The 22,533-nt window shown below is 38.6% G+C and overlaps 1 pseudogene; it reads left to right on the top strand.

Moving 5' to 3' along the window:
- Window positions 1–19,987: 19,987 nt before the first annotated feature.
- LOC133065366 (olfactory receptor 4C16-like) lies at window positions 19,988–22,252 on the top strand (annotated as a pseudogene).
- The last annotated feature ends 281 nt before the right edge of the window (window positions 22,253–22,533 follow it).

Here is a 22,533-nt window from a genome sequence, read left to right on the forward strand (position 1 = left end):
AAGTTCCTAAGCTGGAGAATAAATATTGATTACAGATAAAGAAAAGAGATATTGAGTGTGAATAATATACGTACTCTAGCTACTTGTTCACTGTAATTCATTTAATTAATGATTGCCATATGTTGAAAGTAATTTCTATGCTATATTTCTGTGAAATAACTAAAACTCTACATATGACATACTAAGCAAAAAAGATGCTTCTTAGAACTTAGTTATAAGAGTTGGTCAAAAAAAGAAAATTCTATAAATAAAAATTATAAGATCATCTGAGATCTAACCTAAGATCTTACCAACCAAGGTTCATTCACAAGAGGTAACTTTAGGGAGTTCAAGAACCAAGAGAAATTATTCCAAATTGATGTTGTTGTTGTTGTTCTTTCCTTTTTTTTTTTTTTTCACAATGAAGAAAAGCTGTCTGGCATATAAATGAAGTAAACATCATCCATTTATTACTTCTTGGTTAAATTTGCAGAATTAAAATTTTTATTGCTTTCAAAGAGAAATTTAAAAGAGAAATCTTAAATATTTATGTTCTTAATGAAGAAATAAACTTTTTTGATTTTCCAGGCAAGAATACTGGAGCGGGTTGCCATTTCCTTCTCCACTTCTGGTTTACCAAATGATTTACATTCTCTCCAATTAGGGATGATTGCTAAAAGTCGCTCAAGTACAGTGCCTACCAAATCATTTAGATCCTTGTTTGCATCCCAGTTGAGTGTAGTCTGAGGTCAAAGTAGAAACATTTCTCTTTCAGCTTCTTAGAAATTATATTCTGAATGTACGGTTCACCTTGGGGAGACGAGCCTGGACTATAAGAGTTCAGTGCCGGTTTGAGCAGCTGTGACATGGAACAGACATCATTCTAGCTGAACGCTTGAGGCTGATTCTCCTCTGATGGTGGTGTTAATCCCTAATTCAGTGAATTTCCACCCACCTACCTTAATAAAAGGTGTTCCCTGGGGCAAGGACATCACTGGAGCCAATCGGCAAGCAGCTGTGCAGGCAGAAATATAGATCACAGCATTAAATGTTCAATCATTTGTTCCTGCACTGTCATCTCAGTTACAGAATGGACACTCATGATATCATCTCTAGCAGAGTCATATGCATGTTAGCATGCATTTTCCCCTCTCCTTTTGGAACCGGCTTTGTCTTTTATTTGATGGTATTAAATTGATATCCTTGAGCAGTTTCACAACAAAAGTGGAAAGCAAGACTTGGTTCTTTAAAATAATTCCTAAGTATTAAGATTCTCTACTCTGAGATATTCAAACTGACTTACATTACCTCCTAGATTTCCAATAGATACTTCTTAATTTGCAGTTGCCATTTTTTTTCCTGTTTATTTCTCAATCATAATTATTTTAGCAACTCCTCCACTGAGCTCTAGATTTCTTGCAGACTCCCATTCATTAGCTTGATACTATCAGGGGAATTTGTAATTTCTTCGGTTCTGTCTTGCCACAGCAAAGACTTGAAGTGATGGATGGACCAGTGTTACAGCTCTGTGTTACAGTTCAGTTTTACTTGGCAAGCAAAGGAAAATACATCCTGAAGGAGTGGGGACAGGGCAACTCAAAAGACATGAAGAGAAGAGATGAGAAGCCAGAAGCTCAAATTTGGCTCCTGTTTTTATGGTTTTGCTTTTGTGCCTGAGCCTGCCCTATGTAAACTGCGCTAACCAGGAGGGCTGCTTGCTTCACCTGAGGCTCTCACTCTGGTCCTCGGACCTTCCTTTGTTCTATTTTTACAGGCTTTTTCCTTTCTTTGTCTTTTAGCCACAGCTAGTTTGGACTCCTTTTTCTATTCTAACTACCTAACAATACCATTTAAATATTTTCTTATGTCCTGACATGTGTGTTCGTTGCTCAGTCATGTAAGATTCTTTGAGATCCATGGACTGAAGGATGCCAGGATCCTCTTTTCATGGAATTCCCCAGGCAAGAATACTGGAGTGGGTTGCCATTTCCTTCTCCAGGGAATCTTTCTGACCCAGGGATCAAACCGGGTTCTCCTACATTGGCAGGCAGAAGCAGGCAGATTCTTTACTATTTGAGCCACCAAGTATCCCCAAAAGCCAAGTAATCATGGACTGTAGCCTACAAGGCTCCTCTATTTATGGAATTCTCCAGGCCATGATACTGGAGTGGGTAGCCATTCCCTTCTCCAGAGGATCTTCCCAACCCAGGGATCAAACTCAGATCTCCTGCATTGCAGGTGGATTCTTTACTAACTGAGCCATGATTTGCTTTTATAATCCCATAATTTGCTTTATTCAGTTCAGTTCAGTCACTCAGTCATGTCCAACTCTTTGAGACCCCATGGAATGTAGCACGCCAGGCCTCCCTGTCCATCACCAACTCCTGGAGCTTACTCGTACTCATGTCCATTGAGTCGGTGATGCCATCCAACCATCTCATTCTCTGTTAGCCCCTTCTCCTCCCACCTTCCATCTTTCCCATCATCAGGGTCTTTTCAAATGAGTCAGCTCTTTGCATCAGGTAGCCAAAGTACTGGAGTTTCAACTTCAATATCCGTTCAGTTCAGTCACTCAGTTGTGTCCGACTCTTTGCGACCCCATGAACTGCAGCACACCAGGCCTCCCTGTCCATCACCAACTCCAAGAGTTTACCCAAACTCATGTCCATTGAGTTGGTGATGCCATCTAACCATTTCATCATCTGTCATCCCCTTCTCCTCATGCCTTCAATCATCAGGGTCTTTTGAAATGAGTCAGCTCTTTGCATCAGGTCACCAAAATATTGGAGTTTCAGCTTCAACATCAGTCCTACCAATGAACACCCAGGACTGTTTTCCTTTAGGATGGACTGGTTGGATCTCCTTGCAGTCCAAGGGACTCTCAAGAGTCTTCTCCAGCACCACAGTTCAAAACCATCAATTATTCGGCACTCAGCTTTCCTTATAGTCCAACTCTCACATCCATACATGACTACTGGAAAAAGCATAGCCTTGACTAGATGGATCTTTGTTGGCAAAGTAATGTCTCTGCTTTTTAATATGCTATCTAGGTTGATCATAACTTTCCTTCCAAGGGGTAAGTGTCTTTTTATTTCATGGCTGCAATCACCATCTGCAGTGATTTTGGAGCCCAAGAAAGTAAAGTCAGACACTGTTTCCCCTGTTTCCCCATCTATTTCCAATGAAGTGATGGGACTGGATGCCATGATCTTAGTTTTCTGAATGTTGAGCTTTAAGCTAACTTTTTCATTCTCCTCTTTCACATTCATCAAGAGGCTCTTAAGTTCTTCTTCACTTTCTGCTATAATGGTGATGTCATCTGCATATCTGAGTTAATGATATTTCTCCCAGCAATCTTGATTCCAGTTTTTGCTTTATTCAGCCCAGTGTTTCTCATGATGTACACTTCATAGAAGTTAAATGATCAGGGGGGAGGAGCCAAGATGGCGGAGGAGTAGGACGGGGAGACCACTTTCTCTCCTACAAATTCATCAAAAGAATAACTGAACGCAGAGCAAACTTCGCAAAACAACTTCTGATCGCTAGCTGAGGTCATCAGGCGCCCAGAAAAGCAGCCCATTGTCTTCGAAAGGAGGTAGGACAAAATATAAAAGATAAAAAGTGAGACAAAAGAGCTAAGGACGGAGATCCGTCCCGGGAGCTCTTAGGCGGCATTGCTTGGGGTAGGGTCCGGGCCTGAGTGCCCTGAGGACAATCGGAGGGAGCTTCTGTGAGTTGCCAACTTGAACTGTGGGAGACCAAAGGAGAGAGAGAGAATTAGCCGGCCCGAACACACTGCCGGCCGTTCGCAGAACAAAGAGACCGAGAGGGTCCAGAGAGGAGCTCGCAGGCTGCGGACCGGCCCAGCTCCGCCGGAGGCAGGAGGCAGGGGGGAGGGGAAGGTCGCGGCGAGACACAGGGCGCAGGCACCCGACCGGCGCGGGCGGGGACTGGGGCTGGGGACGCGGAGGGCAGAAGGCGCGCGCACCCGACTGGCGCCAGCGGAAACTGAGACTGGGTCCGCGGAAGGGCGGGGGCGCGCCACACCTGGGGAGAGTGCGCCCACCAAGCCCCTGGCTGCCTGGACCGCTCTGACGGGGAAGGCACAGAGAGCGGGCGCAGCTTTTCGTTCCGCGCTTTTGTGGAACACCGGAGGGCTGGAACCTCGCGCAGCGCGGGGCGCGCTCCATATAGAACAGCCGGGAGCCTGAGCAGCGCAGAGGAGAGAGCAGCGTCAGCCCCTCCTGGCAGCCCCAGCCCATCCCCGCGGCGCAAGCCCCGCGGCGCAAGCCCCTCCCCGCAGAGCGACGGAACTAGCTACCTGAATAAGAGTCCACCTCCGCCCGCCTGTGTCAGGGCGGAAATGAGGCTCTGAAGAGACCGGCAAACAGAAGCCAAATAAACAAAGGGAACCGCTTCAGAAGGGACTGGTGCAACAGATTAAAATCCCTCTAGGAAACATTGACTACACCAGAGGAGCCTGTAGATATCGAGAAGCGTAAGCTGGAACGAGGAACTATCTGAAACTGAGCCGAACCCACACTGACCGCAACAGCTCCAGAGAAACTCCTAGATATAATTTTACTTTTTTCTCTTTTTTTAATTTTTTTTTTCTTTTTTCTTTTTTATTTTTTCTCTTTTATTTTCCTTTAAAATCCCCTATTACTCCCCCATTACTCCTTAACTTTCATTTCCATAGACTTTTACGATTTTTTAATTAGGGGGAAAAAAAAAAATTTTTTTTTTCCTTTTTTTTTTTTTTTTTTTTTCTTTCTTTTCTTTTTTTTTTCTTTTTCTTTCTTTTTTTTTTTCTTTTTTTCTTTCCTTTTTCTCTTCTATTTTCTATTTTTCTTTTTCTCTTATTTCTTTTAAAGTCCTCTAGTACTCCTCTACTACTCCTTAATTTTCATTTTCAATACACTATAACCTTACAAAAAAAAAAAAAAAAAAAGAAGAGAAGCCCTATTTTTAAACCGAAGATTATTCTCTCCCAATCTTGACTCTCTGTTTTCTACCTCAGAACACCTCTATTTCCTCCTTTCCCCTTCTCTTCCCAATCCAATTCTGTGAATCTTTGTAGGTGACTGGGCTACGGAGAACACTCTGGGAACAGACAGCTGTGTAGATCTGTCTCTCTCCTCTTGAGTCCCCCTTTTTCTCCTCCTGTTCATCTCTATCTCCCTCCTCCCTCTCCTCTTCTTCATGTGACTCTGTGAACCTCTCTGGGTGTCCCTAACGGGGGAGAATCTTTTAGCCATTAACCTAGAAGTTTTCTTATCAAGGCTGCATAGTTGGAGAAGTCCTGAGACTACAGGAAGAATAAAACTGAAATCCAGAGGCAGGAGACTTAAGCCCAAAACCTGAGAACACCAGAAAACTCCTGACTACAAGGAACTTTAAGTGATAAGTGACTGTCCAAAAGCCTCCATACCTACACTGAAACCAACCACCACACAAGAGCCAATAAGTTTTAGAGCAAGACATACCACGCAAATTCTCCAGCAACGCAGGAACATAGCCCTGAACATCAACATACAGGCTGCCCAAGGTCACACCTAACACATAGACCCATCTCAAAACTCATTACTGGGCACTCCATTGCTCTCCAAAGAGTAGAAATCAAGTTCCACGCACCAGAACACTGACGCAAGCTTCCCTAACCAGGAAACCTTGACAAGCCAATCGTCTAACCCCATCCACTGGGTTAATCCTCCACAACAAAAAGGAACCACAGACCTCCAGAATACAGAAAGCCCACTCCAGATACAGCAATCTAAACAAGATGAAAAGGCAAAGAAATACCCAACAGGTAAAGGAACATGAAAAATGCCCACCAAGTCAAGCAAAAGAGGAGGAGATAGGGAATCTACCTGAAAAAGAATTTAGAATAATGATAATAAAAATGATCCAAAATCTTGAAAACAAAATGGAGTTACAGATAAATAGCCTGGAAACAAAGATTGAAAAGATTCAAGAACTGTTTAATAAAGACCTAGAAGAAATAAAAAAGAGTCAATTACAAATGAATAACGCAATGAATGAGATCAAAAACACTTTGGAGGGAACCAAGAGTAGAATAACGGAGGCAGAAGATAGGATAAGTGAGGTAGAAGATAAAATGGTGGAAATAAATGAAGCAGAGAGGAAAAAAGAAAAAAGGATCAAAAGAAATGAGGACAACCTCAGGGACCTCTGGGACACTGTGAAACGCCCCAACATTCGAATCATAGGAGTTCCAGAAGAAGAAGACAAAAAGAAGGGCCATGAGAAAATACTCGAGGAGATAATAGCTGAAAACTTCCCTAAAATGGGGAAGGAAATAGCCACCCAAATCCAAGAAACCCAGAGAGTCCCAAACAGGATAAACCCAAGGCGAAACACCCCAAGACACATATTAATCAAATTAACAAAGATCAAACACAAAGAACAAATATTAAAAGCAGCAAGGGAAAAACAACAAATAACACACAAAGGGATTCCCATAAGGATAACAGCTGACCTATCAATAGAAACCCTCCAGGCCAGAAGGGAATGGCAGGACGTACTGAAAGTAATGAAAGAGAATAACCTACAACCTAGATTACTGTATCCAGCAAGGATCTCATTCAGATATGAAGGAGAATTCAAAAGCTTTACAGATAAGCAAAAGCTGAGAGAATTCAGCACCACCAAACCAGCTCTTCAACAAATGCTAAAGGATCTTCTCTAGACAGGAAATGCAGAAAGGTTTTATAAATGTGAACCCAAAACAACAAAGTAAATGGCAACGGGACCACACCTATCAATAATTACCCTAAATGTAAATGGGTTGAATGCCCCAACCAAAAGACAAAGATTGGCTGAATGGATACAAAAACAAGACCCCTATATATGCTGTCTACAAGAGACCCACCTCAAAACAAGAGACACATACAGACTAAAAGTGAAGGGCTGGAAAAAAATATTTCATGCCAACGGAGACCAAAAGAAAGCAGGAGTCGCAATACTCATATCAGATAAAATAGACTTTCAAATAAAGGAAGTGAAAAGAGACAAAGAAGGACACTACATAATGATCAAAGGATCAATCAAAAAAGAAGATATAACAATTATAAATATATATGCACCCAACATAGGAGCACCACAATATGTACGGCAAACGCTAACAAGTATGAAAGAGGAAATTAATAGTAACACAATAATAGTGGGAGACTTTAATACCCCACTCACAACTATGGATAGATCAACTAAACAGAAAATTAACAAGGAAACACAAACCTTAAATGACACAATGGACCAGCTAGACCTAATTGATATCTATAGGACATTTCACCCCAAAACAATCAACTTCACCTTTTTCTCAAGTGCACACGGAACATTCTCCAGAATAGATCACATCCTGGGCCATAAATCTGGTCTTGGAAAATTCAAAAAAAATTGAAATCATTCCAGTCATCTTTTCTGACCACAGTGCAGTAAGATTAGATCTCAATTACAGGGAAAAAATTGTTAAAACTTCAAACATATGGAGGCTAAATAACACGCTTCTGAATAACCAACAAATCATAGAAGAAATCAAAAAAGAAATCAAAATAAGTATAGAAATGAATGAAAATGAAAACACAACAACCCAAAACCTATGGGACACTGTAAAAGCAGTGCTAAGGGGAAGGTTCATAGCATTACAGGCTTACATCAAGAAACAGGAAAAAAACCAATTAAATAACCTAACTCTACACCTAAAGCAATTAGAGAAGGAAGAAATGAAGAACCCCAGAGTTAGCAGAAGGAAAGAAATCTTAAAAATCAGGGCAGAAATAAATGCAAAAGAAACTAAAGAGACCATAGCAAAAATCAACAAAGCTAAAAGCTGGTTTTTTGAAAAAATAAACAAAATTGACAAACCATTAGCAAGACTCATTAAGAAACAAAGAGAGAAAAACCAAATTAACAAAATTAGAAATGAAAATGGAGAGATCACAACAGACAACACTGAAATACAAAGGATCATAAGAGACTACTACCAGCAGCTCTATGCCAATAAAATGGACAACTTGGATGAAATGGACAAATTCTTAGAAAAGTATAACTTTCCAAAACTGAACCAGGAAGAAATAGAAGATCTTAACAGACCCATCACAAGCAAGGAAATTGAAACTGTCATCAAAAATCTTCCAGCAAACAAAAGCCCAGGACCAGATGGCTTCACAGCTGAATTCTACCAAAAATTTAGAGAAGAGCTAACACCTATCTTACTCAAACTCTTCCAGAAAATTGCAGAAGAAGGTAAGCTTCCAAACTCATTCTATGAGGCCACCATCACCCTAATTCCAAAACCAGATAAAGATGCCACAAAAAAAGAAAACTACAGGCCAATATCACTGATGAACATAGATGCAAAAATCCTTAACAAAATTCTAGCAAACAGAATCCAACAACATATTAAAAAAATCATACACCATGACCAAGTGGGCTTTATCCCAGGAATGCAAGGATTCTTTAATATCCGCAAATCAATCAATGTAATACACCACATTAACAAATTGAAAGATAAAAACCATATGATTCTCTCAATAGATGCAGAGAAAGCCTTTGACAAAATTCAACACTCATTTATGATTAAAACTCTCCAAAAAGCAGGAATAGAAGGAACATACCTCAACATAATAAAAGCTATATATGACAAACCCACAGCAAGCATCACCCTCAATGGTGAAAAATTGAAGGCATTTCCCCTGAAATCAGGAACAAGACAAGGGTGCCCACTCTCACCACTACTATTCAACATAGTGTTGGAAGTGCTGGCCACAGCAATCAGAGCAGAAAAAGAAGTAAAAGGAATCCAGATAGGAAAAGAAGAAGTAAAACTCTCACTGTTTGCAGATGACATGATCCTCTACATAGAAAACCCTAAAGATTCTACCAGAAAATTACTAGAGCTAATCAATGAATATAGTAAAGTTGCAGGATATAAAATTAACACACAGAAATCCCTTGCATTCCTATATACTAACAATGAAAAAACAGACAGAGAAATTAAGGAAACAATACCATTCACCATTGCAACAAAAAGAATAAAATACTTAGGAGTATATCTACCTAAAGAAACAAAGGACCTATACATAGAAAACTATAAAACACTGATGAAAGAAATCAAAGAGGACACAAACAGATGGAGAAACATACCGTGTTCATGGATTGGAAGAATTAATATTGTCAAAATGGCTATTCTACCCAAAGCAGTCTATAGATTCAATGCAATCCCTATCAAGCTACCAACGGTATTTTTCACAGAACTAGACCAAAGAATTTCACAATTTGTATGGAAATACAAAAAACCTCGAATAGCCAAAGTAATCTTGAGAAAGAAGAATGGAACTGGAGGAATCAACCTGCCTGACTTCAGACTCTACTACAAAGCCACAGTCATCAAGACAGTATGGTACTGGCACAAAGACAGAAATATAGATCAATGGAACAGAATAGAAAGCCCAGAGATAAATCCACGAACCTATGGACACCTTATCTTTGACAAAGGAGGCAAGGATATACAATGGAAAAAAGACAACCTCTTTAACAAGTGGTGCTGGGAAAACTGGTCAACCACTTGTAAAAGAATGAAACTAGAACACTTTCTAACACCATACACAAAAATAAACTCAAAATGGATTAAAGATCTAAATGTAAGACCAGAAACTATAAAACTCCTAGAGGAGAACATAGGCAAAACACTCTCCGACATAAATCAAAGCAAGATCCTCTATGACCCACCTCCCAGAATATTGGAAATAAAAGCAAAACTAAACAAATGGGACCTAATGAAACTTAAAAGCTTTTGCACTACAAAGGAAACTATAAGTAAGGTGAAAAGACAGCCCTCAGATTGGGAGAAAATAATAGCAAATGAAGAAACAGACAAAGGATTAATCTCAAAAATATACAAGCAACTCCTGCAGCTCAATTCCAGAAAAATAAATGACCCAATCAAAAAATGGGCCAAAGAACTAAACAGACATTTCTCCAAAGAAGACATACAGATGGCTAACAAACACATGAAAAGATGCTCAACATCACTCATTATTAGAGAAATGCAAATCAAAACCACAATGAGGTACCATTACACGCCAGTCAGGATGGCTGCTATCCAAAAGTCTATAAGCAATAAATGCTGGAGAGGGTGTGGAGAAAAGGGAACCCTCTTACACTGTTGGTGGGAATGCAAACTAGTACAGCCGCTATGGAAAACAGTGTGGAGATTTCTTAAAAAACTGGACATAGAACTGCCATATGACCCAGCAATCCCACTTCTGGGCATACACACTGAGGAAACCAGATCTGAAAGAGACACGTGCACCCCAATGTTCATCGCAGCACTGTTTATAATAGCCAGGACATGGAAGCAACCTAGATGCCCATCAGCAGATGAATGGATAAGGAAGCTGTGGTACATATACACCATGGAATATTACTCAGCCATTAAAAAGAATTCATTTGAACCAGTCCTAATGAGATGGATGAAGCTGGAGCCCCTTATACAGAGTGAAGTAAGCCAGAAAGATAAAGAACATTACAGCATACTGACACATGTATATGGAATTTAGAAAGGTGATAACGATAACCCTATATGCAGAACAAAAAAAGAGACACAGAAATACAGAACAGACTTTTGAACTTTGTGGGAGAATGTGAGGGTGGGATATTTCAAAAGAACAGCATGTATACTATCTATGGTGAAACAGATCACCAGCCCAGGTGGGATGCACGAGACAAGTGCTCCGGCCTGGTGCACTGGGAAGACCCAGAGGAATCGGGTGGAGAGGGAGGTGGGAGGGGGGATCGGGATTGGGAATACATGTAAATCCATGGCTGATTCATATCAATGTATGACAAAACCCACTGGAAAAAAATAATAATAATAATAAAAATTAAAAAAAAAAAAAAAAAACAAAAAACAAAAAAAAAAAAAAAAAAAAAAAAAAAAGAAGTTAAATGATCAGGGTGTCAATATACAGCCTTGACGTACTCCTTTTCCTATTTGGAACCAGTCTATTGTTTCATGTCCAGTTCTAACTGTTGCTTTCTGACCTGTGTAAAGAGTTCTCAAGAGTCAGGTCAGGTGGTCTGATATTCCCATCTCTTTCAGAATTTTCCACAGTTTAGTGTGATCCACACAGTCAAATGCTTTGGCATAGTCAATAAAGCAAAAATAGATGTTTTTCTGGAACTGTCTTGCTTTTTTAATGATTCAGTGGATGTTGCCAGTTTGATTTCTGGTTCCTCTGCCTTTTCTAAAACCAGCTTGAACATCTGGAAGTTCACAGTTCACGTATTATTGAAGCCTGGCTTGGAGAATTTTGAGCAGTACTTTGCTAGCATGTGAGATGAGTACAATTTTGCGGTGGTTTGAGCATTCTTTGGGATTGCCTTTCTTTGGGATTGGTATGAAATCTGACATTTTCCAGTCCTGTGGCCACTGCTGAGTTTTCCAAATTTGCTGACATATTGAGTGCAGCACTTTCACAGCATCATCTTTCAAGATTTGAAATAGCTCAACTGGAATTCCATCACCTCCACTAGCTTTGTTTGTAATGATGCTTCCTAAGGCCCCCTTGACTTCACATTCCAGGATGTCTGGCTCTAGGTGAGTGATCACACCATCGTGATTATATGGGTCATGAAGATCTGTTTTGTAGAGTTCTTCTGTGTATTCTTGCCACCTCTTCTTAATATCTTCAGCTTCTGTTAGGTCCATACCATCTCTGTCCTTTATTGAGCCCATGTTTACATGAAATATTCCCTTGGTAATTCTAATTTTCTTGAAGAGATCTATAGTCTTTCCCACTCTATTGTTGTCCTCTATTTTTTTGCATTGATCACTGAGGAAGACTTTCTTTTCTCTCCTTGCTATTCTTTGGAACTCTACATTCAAATGGGTATATCTTTCCTTTTTTCCTTTGCCTTTCGCATATCTTCTTTTCAAAGCTATTTGTATGGTCCTCTCTGACAGCCATTGTGCTTTTTTGCATTTCTTTTTCTTGGGTATGATCTTGCTCCCTGTCTCCTGTACGATGTCACGAACTTCCGTCCATAGTTTATCAGGCACTCTGTCTGTCAAATCTAGTCCCTTAAATCTATTTCTCACTTCCACTGTATAATCATTAGGGATTTGATTTAGGTCATACCTGAATGGTCTAGTGGTTTTCCCTTCTTTCTTCAGTTGAAGTCTGAATTTGGCAATAAGGAGTTCATGATCTGAGCCACAGTCAGCTGTCGGTCTTGTTTTTGCTGACAGTATAGTGCATCTCCATCTTTGGCTGCAAAGAATATAATCAATAGGATTTCGGTGATGTCCATGTGTAGAGTCTTCTCTTGTGTTGTTGGAAAATGTTGTTTGCTATGATCAGTGCATTTTCTTGGCAGAACTCTGTTAGCCTTTGCCCTGCTTCATTCTGTACTCCAAGGCCAAATTTGCCTGTTACTCCAGGTGTTTCTTGATTTCCTTCTTTTGCATTCTAGTCCCCTATGATGAAAAGGACATCTTTTGGTGTTAGTTCTAAATGATCTTTTAGATCTTCATAGAACCATTCAACTTCCGCTTTTTCAGCATGCACACACACCCAATTAAATATCACAGAATTGTGAATGTCCTATTGGGTAATTTTGCTAATCAATTTGCAGCAAGAAACTGACGTGAAAAAAAAAAAATGAAATGAATAAGGAGATATTGTCTCCTGGTCACACCTAAAACGTTCACCCATATTTGAGAGTAAATACGTTATCTTGGGGCTTCCTGGGAGCACAGAAATAAATAACCTGCCTGCTTATGAAGGAGACAAAAGAGACATGGTTTTGATCCCTGGGTCAGGAAAATCCCTGAGGTAGGACATGGCAACCCACTCTAGTATTTTTGCTGGAGAATTCCGTGGACAGAAGAGTCTGGTGGACTAGCGTCCATGGAGCCAGAAAGAGTCAGAGATGACTGAGAGACTGAGCACACATACATGTGTGTATTAGCAATGAATCTGAATCCTGTGACTGAGTTGTAACAGCATCACTATGGAGATTGTACGTGACAGTAAATTATACAGTCATATTCCAGAGGGCAGAGAGGTCACAAATGACACTAATGTAGGCGTTTAGCTCTTCCACCTTTCAAATGCTGAATTCTAAGTTGACAGAAATTTTTGGCTGAAGACCATGCATGAAACTGAACTTCAGAACTTACCTATCCAACAGTCTTTTGAAAAATACTCAAATTTGAGAAATGATTGGCTATACGTTGAAAAGGTACCCTTAGGTGCCATGTGTATAAACAAAGAAAACTTCACAAAGGGACACACAGTCTTGAATGTGATCATGGCCCTATGCCCATGCTCTGAGTGACAGGGAGTGGGAGAAGAATGATCTTAGGAAGACGCTCTGGGTAAAAGCAGAGAGTTGGCATGAACTTACAGACGGGGATAAAGGAAACGGGCCTCGGCCTCCATTCCTGACTGCGCGGGGCACTAGAGACAGAGGCACCATTCAAAAAGGCTGATGTCATGTCTTGAGAGAACATTTTATTACGTTGGGGGAATTGCAGCCTGCTAATAAGAGCCATTTTCAGTGGCTCGATAGTAGGATTAAGTCTAAAGCTTCTTGTCAAGAAGCCACTGGTTGATAAAAGAAGTTGTCACTAGGGAGTTGATAGACCAAAGTGCCTATTAGTGTGGGTAACGTTTTGACACCAAGTGTTCTGACTAATTAAAGCATTGCATCATCCATGGACACCAGAGACTGCATTGGAAGGGGGCAGTGACCACGGTTTGCCCTATACCTCAGAGAATGCACTTTTTCCTGCGCTGCTTCATGAGCCAAAGGCCGGAACTGGAGTCCCAAGGCATCTTTAAGTAAGGCTGATCTGAAGAATATGTCATAGTCCTTGCCTCAATGCAGCTCATGGCTCAAAGAAATTACACTCTAGAGGAACACCTGGCATTTCCTTGTAGAAGTCTCTACATCAGGGAGTAAACACATTGAATTAAATTTTAATAAAGGCTGTTTTTTTTTAAAGAACAGTTTTAGGTTCACCGTTTAATTGAAAGGAATGTACAGATTTCTCATATACCCCTACCCTTACACATATGTAGTATTTCCCATTATCAGCTTCTCCCAGAGTTGATTTGTTCCAAATTTATTACAAATGATGAACTTACATTGACACCTAATAACCCAAAGTTCATAGTTTACCTTAGGGTTCTCTCTTGTTATTGTATATTTCATGAATTTGGAGAAAAGTATAATGATATGTGTCCATCATTATATCAATAGTATCATACATACAGAGTGTTTTCACTGCTCTGAAAATCCTCTGCATTTCATCTATTCACCAATTCATTTCATCTATCCCCACCAATTTATATTGAATTTCTAAATTTTGAGATAGAATAAAGGTAATATATTTTTTTGAGTCCTTCACTTAATGTAAGGAACCTGTCATAGTTTAAAGTACTTGCAGACAGTGCTTGCCATTATATGGTACTAGGTGCTAGATTTACTTAGCATTCAAGGTCCTGGAAGTTAATCTATTTATAAAGCTCTTTAACAAATCAATGGGAAAGTAAATATGATACATCTCTTCATCATTTAAACAGCAGAATTTATTAGTCTACTTGACTACGGTTTTGAATCCAGGCCATATTCAGTTGAACAAAAAGTTATGATATTATGCAATATTCTAAGATCCTTCATTATAATGCCTCTTCTCCTAAATTCTAAAATGTGTCTTTAACTGATGTAAGCATGCAGTAATATGGAAATGTTTTTATAAATATGTTCTTTATTAATAGAAACATAATCATAAACCTCTAATCTAATCATACAGATCACATATTTTTAATAATGTTTAGTAAACAAGAAAAAGTCTTTCTGCCTCAAAGAAATTATCTTTCCTTCACAGGACTCTGGATCATGTTAGCATTGAAAAAATTATCTTACAAATGACAAGGAAAAAGAGGTTAAGAATTGACAGTTTTAAACTGACATTGAAAACTATGAATAACTCAGGTTGTTTTGAGGATTTTAATTTTATCCATGTTCTTAATTAAAACAACAACATAAAAAAAGAGAACATACTTCTATTTAATTCTTTGCTAATCATGTGAAAGTTTTTAGCTCTGTCAACAGATATCCTATTTGTCTTCTTTTTTGGCACACAACTATATTGCATCTCCTCCCTCCTTACTGAAATTTATATTAGTTTGTAAATCTGAATACTGGCATATCCTGAAACCTATTAATTGCACTCCCAGGAAACATATTTTTAAGTTCATAATTACTGTTCATAGTAGTCAGTCAAATATCTATGGACTGGGTATTGAATAAACACATTTTGAAATAATCCCACAATGGAGTATGATATGCCAGTGGAAATGAATTTACAACTGAATTCAGCAACCAAAATAAAATATAGTATTATTGGATGAAAAAAGGAAAAGCAATTCCAAGAAGTCTGTATAAAGGATGTAAAGTTCTGTAAAATTCAAAGTCAGGGAAAAATATATTGATAAAAGTATTTTATTTTTAGGACAAAATTAAAATACTTCTTACTTTTAAGAAGAGGTGGGCAGCAGATAGGAAAGTGTTTAAAATGTTTAATTATGGGTAACATTTTAGTTCTTGAGATGGTAGTAAGTTTACTAGGATTCATTTCACTATTTACATAAATGCAAAAAAGCAGTATGGAGTAGGAAATGGCAACCCACTCCAGTATTCTTGCTTGGAACATTCCATGGATGGAAGAGCCTGGAAGGCTAGAGTCTATGGGAATTGCAAAGAATCGGACATGTCTGAGTGGACACACCTGAGCTGATGTACACGCACAAAAAAACAATAACATAAAAGGAATAAATGAAGGATGATAAAATTGTTTTAAAATGAATGAATTTTACAGTTGAAAACTTATTATAAAAATGGGTATCTTCTATTGGTTGGTTCTGCTTCCTTTTTTGTTGACTTCATTTTTAATCAAGCTGTCTCCGTTATGGTAAAATTAGGCAGGAGTTCCCAGTCTACATTTTCAGCAATTCTATTAGGAAAAAAAGATAGTGACTTTTCTCAATAATGAAGAAAAATTATTTTAATAAGATGTTTTCCTTAATAAGTGTCTCTTAATTAGTTAGCAAAACAAATGGAAATGAATTAGAAAAAAAAAAAAAAGATTTCTTCTCAGTGCTCATATACATTTCCATCCTCAGAATACTTGCTACAAATCTGTGAAGGAAGGCTTTAGCACACAGAATACAATCTTGTTTCAAGCACCATGGTGCCTTCCCTAGATTGTAATTAAACATAGTTTATAAGAGATAGAGAATAAGAACAAAGGGGCACCCTAAAGCACTGGGTGGAGCAGAGTAGCTTCTTGGTGATCCACTTTTTCTCTCTTTCTTTTTTTTTTTTTTTTTTACCAAAGTTAATGGTTTTTTTCTTTTTTCCTTCCTCTCCTCTGTCAACCTCCCTGCCATCCATTTGAATTTTCCTCTTTTCCCCTGGTACCTTTGGTCAGCTGAGGTTCTTCAAACCCTTTTCCATACTTGGTTCCTGAGTATAAGGAGGGGCAATTTACCCTTCTACTGGCTAAGAGGACAATCCAAAACTTAAACTTGTCACAACATTGGGGATGTTTCCGATGAGCAAAGAAATACTACTCTCTGTGATGCTAATATCTAACATAATTATGTCTTAAAATATTACCTTTAGAATGTACTATTTTTTTCAGCATTCCATGAGAAGGCTGTTTTCAAAAAGGGATGGAAAGTCTTGATGCTAATTTAGAGGATTCTAACAGGTAAATGACAGACTACTCACATGATTGTAATGAGAGAGGCATCATGCAGAATAATTTAGCAAATTTAAAAATATATTTCCCCTTAAGAAGGATGTAGAAACTAATACAGAAACTAATACAGATAATACCTGTGGCATAAGCTTCTTGGAGAATCCAACTTCTCCACATCCAGGAGACAGCTTTAAATAGAAAGCTATATAACACAGATAAAAAGTATTACTCTTTGCATGTTTCTAAAATGATATTTTAAGAATATAACTTGTAGTTGACATGCATCTGGATTTATTTTGAAACAGCGGATAACTACACCTGATGGAAAGTTCAGAGGAAACATAACAAAATAGAGGTTAAGAACTGCATAATGAAGGCGAAGGGTAATATGCCATATATGTGGGAGGGAAATTGCTATCTTTCTCTAATTTAGGCTTTTGAGGGATAAAGAACCTTGGGTAGGTCTGTTCACCTTCCCACAGAGAAAGGTACATTTTTCCTAGAAATTAAATGAATGTAGAGATTTTCCTAAAGATAAAAGTGAAAGATAAACAAATCAGGGAGGGTGGAATAATTTAAGAGAGTCCTAAGGAAACCAACGTTTTCACTGTGGCTTCTGCAATAAAACAGATTTGTCAAATAGAAGGGCTTCCCTGGTGGCTCAGACCGTGAAGAAGCTGCCTGCAATGTGGGAGACCTGGGTTCGAAGCCTGGTTTGGGAAGATCCCCTAGAGGAGGGCATGGCAACTTACGCCAATATTCTTGTCTGCAGAATCCTTATGGATAAAGGAGGCTGGCAGGCTACAGTCCACAGGGTCGCAAAGAGTCAGACATGACTGAATGATTAAGCACACACAACCCTGTCAGGTAGAAGGATCAACATGACACCTTGTGTTTCACCCTCTTTTGTTCATCCCCTTTTCTGTGCGATTTTCTTTTAGCTCCCAGCTCAGCATACTCTCTCTTTATTACCATTCTGAGAATTTTAACCACTCTAAAATTGGCTAAACTTGTTTGAAAATTTAAAGTATGTGCAGTAGTTAGTAGAAGGTAAATTTGCCAACAAAGGTCCACCTGGTCAAGGCTATGGTTTTTCCAGTGGTCATGTATGGATGTGAGAGTTGGACTGTGAAGAAAGCTGAGCAATGAAAAATTGATGCTTTTGAACTGTGGTGTTAGAGAAGACTCTTGAGAGTCCCTTGGACTGCAAGGAGATCCAACCAGTTCATCCTAAAGGAAGCCAGTCCTGAGTGTTCATTGGAAGGACTGACACTGAAGCTGAAACTCCAATACTTTGGCCACCTCATGTGAAGAGTTGACTCATTGGAAAAGACCCTGATGCTGGGAGTGATTGGGGGCAGGTGGAGAAGGGGACGACAGAGGATGAGATGGCTGGATGGCACCACCGACTCAATGGACATGAGTTTGAGTAAACTCTGGGAGTTGGTGATTGACAGGGAGGCCTGGCGTGCTGCAATTCATGGGGTTGCAAAGAGTCTGACACGACTGAGCGAATGAACTGAACTGAACTGAACTGAATGCTGTTTTATCAGTGCAGTTTTGTCTCTAGATTATTACAACACATTTTTGTGTCAGATACATTTGAGAATCTGACTTCTGGGAAAAGTCGACCTATGGTCATACAGAGAGACATATAGAAAAATACCCATCAATGTTAGAAGGATAGGAAGAATATCAAGGCTGTCCTTGCATTCTTGGAGGGCCAAGGATTCATGCAAAAATTGTAGAAAAATCACAAGGATCATCTTAGGCATGCCAAAGTCCTAAAATCTTACATGGCCAAGTGGTGCTGTTCTGTGTATAACATGTTCTACTCCAGGTTGTGGAGCTGATTAAATTATTTGAAATTTATCTAATTTTGTTTTTTCAAACATATAAATTGGGAGCACATTTACCTGTTCACCATACCATACATACTATACAGATGGCCATAGTAAATTAATAATGTGAATGTGTTTTTAATCAGAATAGTACTAAAACAATCAAATGATTATTACAAGAAGTAACTAAGAAGGTTCAGCTTAAAAATACTTATTGGGTTTGAATCTGGGGACAGCAAAATCCTGAAGACTTAAAAAATTCTCCTTCTATGAAAGAAGCTAAAGGAAGCTCACACAGTTTTGATTTTAAGCATAATATGTGATAGCATAAGGAAAGCTATAAAAGAAGCTCTTAAAGAACTGGAGAATTTCCCTCATCCCAAAGCAATCACTGATGGCTTTCATAAGAGATTACTTTTTTTAAAATTAGTTTTTTGTTGCTTTTTTTAAATTGAAGGATAATTGCTTTACAGAGTTGTGGTGTTGTCTGTGAAACCTCAACACTAATCAGCCATAGGTACCCTTGGCAGTGGGGGCCTGAGTTTTAAGACAGTGTTACTGGAAACAAAATTACAGTTAAGGAGGGAAGGAGACTACTGAATACACTATTGATTGAATATTTGATTAAAAAAATCACAATTATTTGCAAGTTAATGATTAGTCATGTGTATTTATGGGCTTTCCTTGTAGCTCAGATTGTAAAGAATCTGCCTGCAAGGCAGGGGACCTGGGTTTGATCATTAGGTTGGAAAGATCCTCCAGAGAAGGGTATGGCAACCCACTCCAGTATCCTTGACTGGAAAATTCTATGGACAGAGGTGTCAGTCTGTGGACTTGCAAAGAGTCAGACATGACTGAGTGACTAACACACACACGTATTTATAATGTTTAAAAAGCACATGTATTTATGATTCTTAATTTATCTTACAAGTGTATGCCCTAATGTATAAATAAGGGTGTTCTAGAAATGGACAATTTAAAGAGATTAATAACGTACAAGACAAAAGTCATATACTCAAAAGAATGCCACAATCACAGACCATATTTTCAAGTACATTCAAATGCATATGGAAAGGATGAGTTTATTGCACTGACTGAAATATCAAGACTTAGTTCCCTAACCATTTAAGATCTTTGCCAATGATTACATGGCCTAAAGAGATTATTTTCTAAAAATCAGAAATATTAAATAACCTTGACACTTTCCCAGCAGGAGTTTTTGATTTTCAGGAAGATAATACATGATTCAACTACTTTGAGGGGAAGAAAATTTATTGAGGGGGAGAAAAATAACAAATAAGGATCATTGTCTATTTGGTTTATCAGTTTGTGCTTTGGTGGCTCACAGCTTTCAAGATGATGCACTGAAGATATGGGTGGAACTGAGGATGGATATAGCGGGGTAAGTTTTCCAAATTATATTTAAATCTGTCACGTTCAGTTTATATTTTTAATCACAAATGGTGTTCTTCTCAACATCATATTAACAATAAAAACCTAGAGGAGAGATTTTGTTCTATGAAGTGAAGTCAGTGATAATATTTCTTTCCACACATGAAAAAATACTAACTCTTCATTGAAGGAAATGATGTTTCAAAGTTGAATAATGATTGATTTTGCAAAGACAGAAAGCAATTTGAATATAAGCAGTTACTGACTATCCACTGTTCCTCTTGACTAAAATTATATGTTCCCCTCTCTTCTGAATATTTGTTCTAGTACAGTAATGTGGAGATTCAAGGTACCCAGATAAAACAAATTCTACTGGGGATTGCAACCATGATTAGGCCTGAAAAGAACTATCTGCTGACATCTCTTCAAAGGACCTCAGTTCTGAAATGCTTAAGCAAAGCATTTGAAGTTTAAACATATAAACTATTAAGTGAATACCCTTAGTAATTTACATGTAAACTCTGGAAATTTGCATTTTTTGAAGGATGTTTTCAGAAATGGGAAGAGAGAAAACGGGAAATATTTGTGATATTATCAACCATTGAAGAACATTCACTTCTCTCCGCTGAAGAATGTTCACTTCTCTCCATTAGTGTATGTCAAGTAGTAAATATCATAAAGTTGTTTCAAAGTAAGGACATTATATTTAAAGATTATAAGTGCTTTATCTTCCTCTTTTTAAGCTGTCACATATGGAATGGAATGCACAATGGAGTGGATCACATTATAGACTAGTAAAAATAAACATTTATATAAGCAAATATAACAAACAGTGAGATATATATAAAAGTGATATATGGAGACATCTTTAGGGGGTGAGACTGGGCTGTTATTTTTACACTTATATTATGAACTTCCAAAGACAGTAAAATATATCCAAAATGCCAACTGATACACTATCCAAGCATGATCCCTCCCCCCTGATTAAATGGACTTGAAAAGTAATTGTTAATATAAGGAGCTATATTTCTTAATATTCATTAGGCAAAATTAATGAGAATCATGTAAAATACACAAATGGTTGTATTTGAAGAGTGCTATAGAAAAGTTTACTTTTCACAATCTTACAAGGGACTCATAATGACCCCATGAAGTTGTCATTACAAATTAAGTGTTGAGGTGTCTTGTTAAGAAACCACAACTAAAATGTCCATGATGAAGAATATTTATCTCACTTAAAATATTCCTAAAAATCACACATCACACCATGAATTATTTTCTATAGTTTGCAGATAAAGCATTTAACACTCACCCCTTCTCTGCATTGATAAAATCTTGCAGTTGAAAAATAATGTGACTGAGTTTATTCTGCTTTGGATTGAAATGGTTTTTGCCACTTTCTTGATTTTCTATTTGGGGACCTTGTTGGGGAACTTTCTGATTATTGCTACCATCAAGACCAGCAGGGCACTTGGGAGTCCAATGTATTTCTTCCTTTTCCGTTTATCTTTATCTGATGCCTGCTTCTTTACATGCATAGCCCCTAGGATGATTGCTGACTCCCTTTTGAAGAAGGTCACTATCTCTTTCAGTGAGTGCATAGTCCAAGTTTTTTCATTCCATTTTTTCGGCTGCTTGGAGATCTTCATCCTCATCCTCATGGCTGTTGACCACTATGTGGCCATCTGTAAGCCCCTGCGCTACACGACCATAATGAGTCATCAAGTCTGTGATGTGTTGGTGGCTGTGGCCTGGGTGGGGTCCACTGTGCATTCTTTAGCTCAGATTTTTCTGGCCCTGAGTTTACCTTTCTGTGGTCCCAATGTGATTGACCATTATTTATGTGACTTGCAGCCTTTGTTACAACTTGCCTGTACAGACACTTATGTGCAACCTTCTCTTGGTGTCCAACAGCGGGGCCATCTGTACAGTGAGTTTTGTCATGCTGATGTTCTCCTATGCTATCATCTTGCATCCTCTGAGAAACCACAGTGCTGAAGGGAGGAGGAAAGCCCTCTCCACCTGCATCTCCCACATCACTGTGGTCACCTTGTTCTTTGGTCCTTGCATATTTATATACACTCGCCCTGCAACCACCTTCTCCATGGACAAGATGATAGCTGTGTTTTACACACTTGGAACACCTTTGATCAACCCCCTGATTTATACCCTGAGGAATGCAGAAGTGAAAAATGCTATGGGGATGTTATGGAGAAAGAAGCTGGTCTCAGATGACAAAAGATGAATGGAAGTTTCAAAGTTTTCTTCATAGTTTGGATTGATCTAAAAGAAGCTCATAGACAATAATATTCTCTTATTTTGGAGTTAATATAATCTTAACTCAGAGTGTGAAGATTATTTCCTTTAGTAAAACGGGCAATGTGACCACACATGCTAGTTAGTATTGAGTCAAATATTTGTAGAACCGATGGCATCAGGTAAACACAGTCAGGTCAGATCATGGTCTTAGTTATTCACTGCTGTCTCTGCCTCTCTTGTCTGTCTAATATTGCTGTGGTTTTGATC

This window comes from Dama dama, chromosome 11 (assembly GCF_033118175.1).
Source record: "Dama dama isolate Ldn47 chromosome 11, ASM3311817v1, whole genome shotgun sequence".
Taxonomy (NCBI): Eukaryota; Metazoa; Chordata; class Mammalia; order Artiodactyla; family Cervidae; genus Dama; species Dama dama.